The following is a 9,757-nucleotide window of genomic DNA, read 5'->3' on the forward strand; positions in this document are numbered from 1 at the left end:
GAGGGGCCGGCTGCTGCCCCCGGGATTTCCCAGGCACGGGGGAACCCTCGGGGTCCAGGGCCGGGGCTGGAGGCGGGAGCGGGGCCGGGGCCGAGCTCAGTGCCCGCCTGGCAGCCCCCGCCTGTGCCCATCCCCATCCAAGCCTTGACCTTGACCTCGTTGTCCCGCTTGCCGGGAGCCACAATCCCGGGCCAGCTCGCATGGGCGCGCTAATCCATAAATATTGATTCATTGTTTGCAGTGTAATTTAAATGTCAGTTATGAGCCCGGGGCAGATAAAGATCTGTATCAACAATAAAACTGGAGAGGCCATAAATCCCTGGGGCTTCCATGGGGCTGCGGCCCGGGAAAGGGAGAGGAAAACAAAGGGAAAACCTCCCCCGAGCTTCCTGCAGGGAGGGAGGGAGGAGATGGATCCCGGGGCAGCCCCGGGCTGGGTGGGCCCGGCCCGCGGGGTCCCCGTGGCCTCTGTGGGGTCCGAGGGGAGATCCCTGCTCCACCAGGGCTGGTCCCAGATCCTGCTGAGCCCCCTGAGCCCTGGTCAGTCCTTTTCCTTTTCCTTTTCCTTTTCCTTTTCCTTTTCCTTTTCCTTTTCCTTTTCCTTTTCCTTTTCCTTTTCCTTTTCCTTTTCCTTTTCCTTTTCCTTTTCCTTTTCCTTTTCCTTTTCCTTTTCCTTTTCCTTTTCCTTTTCCTTTTCCTTTTCCTTTTCCTTTTCCTTTTCCTTTTCCTTTTCCTTTTCCTTTTCCTTTTCCTTCTTTTCTTCCTCCTCCTCCTCCTCTTCCTCCTCCTCTTCCTCCTCCTCTTCCTCCTCCTCTTCCTTCTCCTCTTCCTCCTCCTCTTCCTCCTCTTCCTCCTCCTCTTCCTCCTCCTCTTTCCCCTCCTCTTCCTTCTCCTCCTCCTTCTCCCAGGCCTGGAATGAATCCCGCTCCTGCCAGATCCCATCACCAGGACAGGATGGGGAGGGTGCAGCTCCAGCCCCGCTGGATCACCCCAAACCCCCTGGAGCAGAGGGAATTCCTGGGATTTCAGCCCTTTCCCTGCTTTCCTGCCTATCCCAAATCTGCCAGGAGTTTCACCCCTCCTGATGGGCATTCCCAAGGATATTCCCGGCTCCCTGTGCCTTCCAGGCTGGATCAATCCCCAAATTCCCTCGGAGCAGGGAACCCACTCAGGGCTCTTTGTGCATTAATGGAGCATTCCCAAAGCCCCCAGGCTTCCTCCTGGATTTGTCCCAACAATTACAGGGAACATTCGCCCTTCGTAATGCTCGGATCCGGATCCCAGCCGTGGCCTATTTTCCAACCAACCCGCCAAAAAAACAACCCCAAATCCAGGCAAACGCTTCGGAACTGATCTGCTGTGACCGCCCGGCTCCCCCCAAATCCCCCCAGGAATTCCAATCCCTCCCTTTATCCCTTAAGGTTCTTTCTAATTCCATAACCAGGATTCCCAATCCCGGCCCAGCCAGGGCAGGGGTGGGATTCCATTCCCGGAGCTCTCCCGAATCCCTGCCCCGGCTGAGCCGTGCGGGATTACAGCCCCGTAATCCCTGGGAACACATGTTGGGAAGGATAAAAGCAATTTTGTTGGGAAAACCGAAGGCCACGTTCAGCCGGGATCAGCCCCGGCTGCGCGGAGCTCTCACCCCTCGCAGGCCCCGTGGGAGGAGGGAATTAAGGGAAATAAAGCCCAAAAAAGCCGAATTTTGGCCGTTTTCCCCCAGATTGGTCCAATTTGCTGATGTGTGCCCGGGCAGCCGTTCCAGCCCGGGGTTTTCTCGGGCTCGGAGCTAATCTGGATGTAATTCCCGGGCCCAGCCAGGGATTAGGGGTTATATAAATGTAATTTCCTAATTAATCAGCGCGGGGCCAGCCCCACGCGGGGTTTGTCACCAGCAGCGGCACCCGGAGCCCAGCGGCAGCCAGGGAGAGGTTACATAACCGGGAAAGATCCGGAAAATCCACGGCCGTTCCCGCTGCTCTCGGCCAAAGCCCCAAAGTGACACCAGAGAAGCCCCGAAAGGAGCAGGACACCCCAAATCCCCGGGTCTGAGCCTTTCCTGGAGATCCCAATCCCTCTCTCCAGTCTGGGGAAAGCTGAAGGAAAGAGGATTTGGTTTTCTTCCCAAATATCCCAGGGAAAAGCGCATCCCACAGGCCCCTGGAAAACAGAGCGGAGGCTTCATTGGCCGCCCTGTTCTTCCAGGTGTGTTCCACCAGCACTAATTAACTAATTAACTCTCAGGTAGATTGGAGCACTCCAGCCTCCAAATGCCAAAACAAATCCTGCCAGAATTCCCAGGAATCCTTTTCATTAGCGGCTGCCTAATTATCCCATTAATAGCGCATCCCGGGAGACGGCGCTCGCTTGGCAGGCAAATATTTGGGAAGAGATGAGCAAACACGGAGACAAACGGCTCCGTTTGCCCAGGGAGCTGGGAATGCCGCAGGGGTCATTTCCCAGAAAAATAAAAAAGGTAATCCGTGGAAAAAGCCGGTGTGTGATCCGGGGGGAGCAGCTGGAGCTGCGCGGGGGGCGCGGGGACAAAGGGGGGCACAGCTGGGCACGTCTGGGCACACCTGGGCACACCTGGGCACAGCTGGGCACAGCTGGGCACAGCTGGGCACACCTGGGCACGTCTGGGCACACCTGGGCACTCCTGGGCACAGCTGGGCACACCTGGGCACACCTGGGCACACCTGGGCACACCTGGGCACAGCTGGGCACGTCTGGGCACACCTGGGCACACCTGGGCACGTCTGGGCACAGCTGGGCACTCCTGTGCTGGTGTCCCTTAGGGAAGGATGTGATTCCCAGAAAACGGGGGATGGGAAACCAAGGATGATGTCATGGCAGGAGGATGACGTCACAGAGGGATGACGTCATGGTGGGGAGTATTACATCATGGCAGAAGGATGACGTCATGGTGCGATGATGTCATGGCAGAAAGATGTCACAGAAGGAGGATGTGGTGTAGGATGACGTCATGGTGGGAGGATGATGTCACAGCAAGATGATGTCATGGGAGGATGATGATGTCATGACAGGAGGATGATGATGTCATGATGGGAGGATGATGTCACGGTGCCAGGATGTTGGGGTGATGTCACGGTAAGAAGATGATGTCACAGCAGGAGGATGATTTCATGGCAGGATAATGATGATGATGTCACAGCAGTATAACGATGATGTCACAGCAGGGTCATGATGATGTCACAGCCAGATGATGATGATGATGTTGATGACAATGACGACGATGATGACGATGATGATGACGATGACACCACGGTGGGAGGATGATGTTCTTTCCTGGGGTAACAAAGCAGAAATGTCCCCTCAGCTCGGGACCCACGCAGAAGGAGGAACAGGTGGCACGTGGGGCGTTCCCGCCATCCCAGCGGGCACAGAGAGGAAATCCCACATTTGGGGAGCCCCTGGAACGCAGGTTAGTGCCTGTCCCCAAACCCCAAAGGTCACCTGTCCCACCTGTCCCGCCTGTCCCGCCTGTCCCACCTGTCCCACCTGTCCCACCTGTCCCACCTGTCCCACCTGTCCCGCCTGTCCTGCCTGTCCCGCCTGTCCCACCTGTCCTGTCTGCCTCACCTGTCCCAGGGTCAAACCTGTGGCTCTCCCTGCCACGCTGTATCCCGGGAGATCCCGATCCTGCTGGAGCGGTAAATGTCCGGATCTCATCCCCTGCCCAGGAGCTGTGGGGACTTTATTTGGGGTTAGAGGGAGCAGGGATGGGGTCAATCTGCCGGGACCCGAACCCATTCCCGCCCATTCCCGCCCATTCCCGACCCCTTCCCGGCCATTCCCGGCCCTCCACGGCGGGCCGAGGGTGCTGGGACCCCGCCGCGAGGGAGAATGAGGCCGTGCCTGGGAAAGCAAAGGTTAATCGGAGCTTTGCCAGGCTGGCCTTGAATGAGCCGAGCCCAAAACGCGGCGCGGCCGCAGGCGGAGCACAAAGGGGCTTTGAGGCCATTGTGAGCCCGGATGGGACCACACAGGGGACGGCGACAGCGGGGAACGGGGACCGGCCCGGCGGTGGCTCCTCCCTCCCTCCCTCCCTCCCTCCCTCCTTCCGTCCCTTGGAGTTCCTGGAATCCCTGCCCGGAGCATCCCCGGGATTTCCTGGAGCCCCTGGCCAGAGCATCCCCCAGAGTTCCTGTTTCTCCTGGAGGCCCTTCCAAGAGCATTCCCTGGAGTTCCTGGATCTCCAGCCACAGCATTCCCTGGAGCCTCTGCCCAGAGCATCCTCTGGAGCTCTTGGATCCCATCCCAATCCCCATCCCATCCCAACCCCGTCCACATCTCCATCCCAATCCCAATCCCAATCCCCATCCCATCCCATCCCATCCCATCCCATCCCCATCCCATCCCATCCCATCCCATCCCATCCCATCCCATCCCATCCCATCCCATCCCATCCCATCCCATCCCATCCCATCCCCATCCCATCCATAGTTCATGGCCGTGGCTTTGATTAAAAACCCGAGCAGTGATGAATATGCAAAAGCTCGAGGAACAGATTTGTCACATTGTCCATCCTTCATTCCCGGAAAGGAAAATCTCCAGAGGTCCTGGCACTGAGGAGCCTCCCCGAGATCCAGCGTTATGTTGGGATGAAATCCTCTCTTCCCGCATCCAAATGGGAACATTTTTGTTTTGGGAATCCGGAGCGAGGCCAGCCAGGAGAGGGGCGAGCACACGAGAGGAAATGTGATTTTTCATTCACATTGTGACTCCGCAGCCATTTAATTATTTTAATTAGGCTTAATTAGTGGTAAATTTACAATGATATGCTTGATACCTGGCATTAAATCTTCCATGCATAAATGTTTTGTTAAAACGGGAAAATAGGCGCGTGGCACCCTGCCAGCAATTAGTGCTGAATGCGCTAATGACAGATTAGGGCTGGGCCGTGATTCCCGGTGACAGCAGCGCCGGGAGCTTCCAGAGGGAGCCGGGAGCTTCCAGCGGGAGCCGGGAGCGCCGCCGGCACCTGCGGCACCGCCCGGGGGAGCTCCCGGGGGATCGCCGGTGGCCGGGACGGGACCGACTCCACCTGGTCCCCACCCCAATATCGCCCCGAGCATTCCCGGCCTCCCTGCGGGAAAATCCAGCCCCATCCCCAGGCCTCTCTCCAGGATGTCATTCCCGCATCCTCTTCCGTGTGTCAGCGCTCTCCTCACTCAGCTCATCCACCCCTTCTCTCCTGAGCAGTTCCAGCTGCCAGAATCCTCCTGCTCCCCTAAAATTCCTCCCGAATTTGGGGCTCCTGGCGGCTGGAGAACCGCGAGGCTGCTCCGAGCCCTGGGAGCGGGACTGGGGAGGGCACGGACGCTCCGCACCGAATCCAGCCCACGGAGCAATCCCAGCGCCCCAATTACAGCTGGAATTCCCGGGAAGATGGATTCCAGCGGCTCCTGACCACGGCTAAGTGCACCGGGAGGGTTTTAACTCTCCCCCAGCCCTATTGATCTTCCTGTCTCCCGCTCCTACTGGAAACAATTAGAGGTCGATAAGCGGCAGGGGCTGGAATTCCCAGCTGCCAGAGGAACCGTGTGGAAATTTCTCCTTGTCCTTTTACACCCGGGGCTCTGTCAATGCCGCCATCCCATGTTTTTAATGGAAAAGAAAGGATCCTAGAAAATCTATCTGTGTTGTCTCCTGGCCCGGGAGCAGCGGGGATGAATCCACTGGGGGGAAATCCAGAGGATAAATGGCAGGGAAGCTCTGCTCCAACAGCCCCATCCATCCTGGAGCGGCTGGAACCCCGTTACCCCTGGCACGACCCTGCCAGAGGGTGGGAAATCCTTCTCCAGAGCGGCCAGGGAGGAAATCCGAGCACGGAAAGGTGGGAGGGAGGTTGGGAACGGCAGGAGGGCAGCGATTCCCTGTGGATGAGGAGGGAATGCTGGGGCACGCTCCCGTGGGATGCAGGGCTTGGATTCTGTGCTGGAACATGGGGGGAATGCAGGTGATGGACACGGAGGTGGGATGAACACGTTGGATGCATCCATTGGATACATCCACTGAGACCTTGCATTGGATTCCCATGGATGAACAGTCGGACACAGGTTGGATGCAAACTCTGGGAATACGCACCGGATTCCCATGGCTGCACGTGCTGGACACGTGTGTTGGATGCATCCATTGGAATGAGCGTACACGTGTGGGATGGACACTCCGGATCCGTGCTGGATGCACACTCAGATCCATTCTGGATGCACACTCAGATCCATGCTGGATGCACACTCAGATCCATTCTGGATGCACACTCAGATCCATGCTGGATGCACCCCTGGATCCATGCTGGATGCACCGGGAGCAGAGGCCGAGAAGCACCCGGACATGCCCTGGGATCTGTCTCTTCCTGGGCCTGATCCAGCCTGAGCAGAGGCACCGTTCCCGCATGGAAATCCCGGGATTTCGGCAGACCTGACTGATTTCCCGAGGCACGGGTCGGTGCGGGCCCACGGAGCACAGCTCAGATCCCGGCTCAGTTCCCAGCTCAATTCCCGGCTCAGTTCCCAGCTCAGTTCTCAGCTTACTTCCCAGTTCAGTTCCCAGCTCAGTTCCCGGCTCAATTCCCAGCTCAATTCCCAGCCCAATCCTGTCAGGAATCATCCACATTGACGAAGGGGCTGGAGCATTCCAGAGCCATTTCTCTCCTTTCCCACCTCCTCCTCCAGAGCTCCACTGCTATCCCAGCCCAGACCCGGCGGAGAAGGGAAGGATCCCTCTGTGGATCCGGGAGCACCGACAGGAGCAGCACAGAACGCGGGATCTGCTGGATCCCAAGGAGCCTCCAGGAGCTGGGACTCATCCAGCCCCTGCTCCCGGGGATTCCCGAATCCCAGGAAAACCACAGGGCACCTGAGCACCCCTGAGCTGCCCCAGGCACGCTTGGGAATGTGACCCCGTCCGGAGGGCCCTAAATCAACCCGGGCTCGTGGCCTGAGCCAGGGGTGGAACTGAGCCACAGCCTTTGGATGCGCCCTTGGATGCGCCTCTGGACAGCCCCTGATTTAGGAGAGGCTTGGATTTCACCCGGATCCCGGGCACGGGGGGAGGATTTTCCAGGAGCTGGGAAAAAATAGCAGCAGCTCCAGAGGAAGGAGGAGAAGTTCTCGCCGGGCCTGTGAAGGAGGAACCACTCCAGAGATCATTAAGCTGAGCTTAGCTGATAATTGGAGCTTATAATTAAAAAATGATTTATTGACACAAGCTTTAGTGGGAAATTACGTTGGAGCTTCCTGTTAAATCCATAAAAGTCCTCGCTCACGTCCTTAAACTGCAGGATTATTTCTAACATCCCTTCTCCCTTGGAGAGGAGGAGCAGCTCTGTCCCTGCTCCGGGAAAATCCCTCCTCATTAATTCTGGGATAGGACAGGCCTGGAGGAGCCACTTCTGCTAAAGACGAGCTCCAAATCAAGATAAATCCACCCAAAATCGATAGAAACTCTGCCCAGAATCGATGGAAACCTGCCCAAAATGAAGATAAACCTTTCCAAAATGAAGATAAACCCCCTCCAGATTCCCAATCCAGAGGATTCCCTGCTCATCCCACAGCAGCAATGCCATCCTTCCTCCTCCTCCCGGCTGGAAAAGCCCAGAGAAGGTTTCATTAGGATTTAATTTCCATCTGATAACGATTAAGTGTTTAGTAAATATCAATTATTATCCAGGATATCTTTTCAATTATTTTCCGGGATCCCAGGATGCCAGGGGTGTGTATCCCACATCCCTGAACCTCCAGAAATCCTGGGATTTTTAACGAACGAGCAGATTTACAGCATAACAGTGCTTCCAGGAGAGGAAATCAGAGGATTCACCGGAGCCAGGCCGGGGTTTAGGGGCTGGAGGAGCAGCGGGAGGGCCGGGAAGCCGCATCCCACCCCTGCTCCCGGATTTCCAGCAGGATCCAGGGGTGGCCCGAGCTCCCTCCTCATCCCGGGGCTCTCCTGGGAAGCTGGGATGGAACCTGGATCAGCAGGGCGGGGACCGGAGGGGACCTGGGGAGACCCGGGGATGGGAAACTCCATCAATCCCCTCCCGGGGAGAGGGAAATCATTCCCGGCGGGATTCGGGAGGGGATTTCTCCTCCCAGGTGCCCGAACAGCCCCGATCCGGCTCCGCCCGGAGCAGGAAAAGCCCCACGGGAGCTGCTCCGGCCCCGTCCGGAACAAAGCTCCCTTTATCCCGCGGCGTTTTGTTCCCGTGGCACCGAGGTCAGCGGGAAAGGAGATTTATGAAGGCATAAACAAACCTCGGGAATGCTGCCGGTAATTCCACTTCCGTCCGAGAGCGCGGTGGGTTTTAAAGCCCCTTTAAATGATCCCTTCCCAAAGAAAACTCCCGTGTAATCTGCCGGGGAGGGAGGGAGGGCTCCGAGCCATGAATTATTCAGGAAAGGCTCTCCGGAGCCTCTGGAGATTATTCCCACCATTGTCCGCCCTGATGGGTCATTATGCGCTCCCCGGATTTAATCTTTGGGGCTATCCAGCGGCACAGGAGAAAAAAAAATAAATGGATGAATAACAATTTTCCTGTAATAACCTTCAACTAACCTTTCAACCGGAGTGAGTAATTCCAATCCTATTTTCACATCAATGCCGCAGTCAAAGCCAGGCAATTATCCCTTATCTCTTCCAGAACCCTCCTCCTTTAATTTTTAAAGGGATGTTCAAGCACTTACTGCGGGCAGGGAGAAGAAAGGAGCCCGGGATGGACTTGGGGAATGTTTTGATGAGCAGTGATAGCGATGAGCTTTGGATAATTATTAATTTCTCCCCCATTTTGCCGCATTCCTCGGTTCCCGGTTCCCCTCACCCTGCTGGGACAGGGAAGGGATCATCTCCCAGTTCCCTGAGTCTCCCCTTTTTGTTCCCAGTTCCCTGAGTCTCCCCCTTTTTTTTCCCAATTCCTGGGTGTTCCCAGCTCCTTTCCCACCCGGGCCGGTGTGGGAGGAAGGAAAAACCTTCAGAGCATCCCTGGCAGAAAACAGCCAGGCCATCCCATAATTCTGTGATTAGGCACATATATAAATATATATATATAATTATAAAATATCTAAATATATACTATATAAAATATAGTATATTAATATATTATATAAATATATTTTTGTAAAAGTATGTTTTTACAATTTTATAATAGAAATATGAAAATAGGAAAACTTTGATAGAAAAATATAGAAATAGAAAAATAGATACTTTTATATCAGAAATGTGTTTCTATTTTTTATATATATTTAAATACAGCTCAGGATCTTCCAGCAATCCGTGATTCCAAGGCCCCGCTGCAGCCCCATCCCAGCAGGAATTCTCCTCCTCCTCTCCAGGCCTGGGTCACAGCAGCCCCAAATCCAGACGGGAATCACTGCCCGGATGGGAAAAATGAATAACCAGACCTCGCCTGGGGGAAATTCCTTCCCCGTGAGCTTCCCATGGGAATGCAGGCGCCCCAGCACCCAGGGCTGCTCATCCTCCCAGTGCTCCCAGTCTGAGCCCGGGCCTCTGTCTGGCCGGAGGAATCTTGGAGCCAAGGCTCCATAAATTCCTTATGAGTCACCCAGAGCTGCATCCCACGGCTCTGGAATTGCTGCAGGCTCAGAACAGGCCTCTGAAAAAGCCATTAAAAATCCCGGGAAATAAACAGAGAGGGGGAGAAACCGGAGCTGGGTCCAGAGCTCTGGGAAGTTTCCTATGGAGGGGTTTGGGAATAAATGGGGCACCTGTGGAATGCCAG

Source organism: Prinia subflava, chromosome 15 (genome assembly GCF_021018805.1).
Source record: "Prinia subflava isolate CZ2003 ecotype Zambia chromosome 15, Cam_Psub_1.2, whole genome shotgun sequence".
Lineage (NCBI taxonomy): Eukaryota > Metazoa > Chordata > Aves > Passeriformes > Cisticolidae > Prinia > Prinia subflava.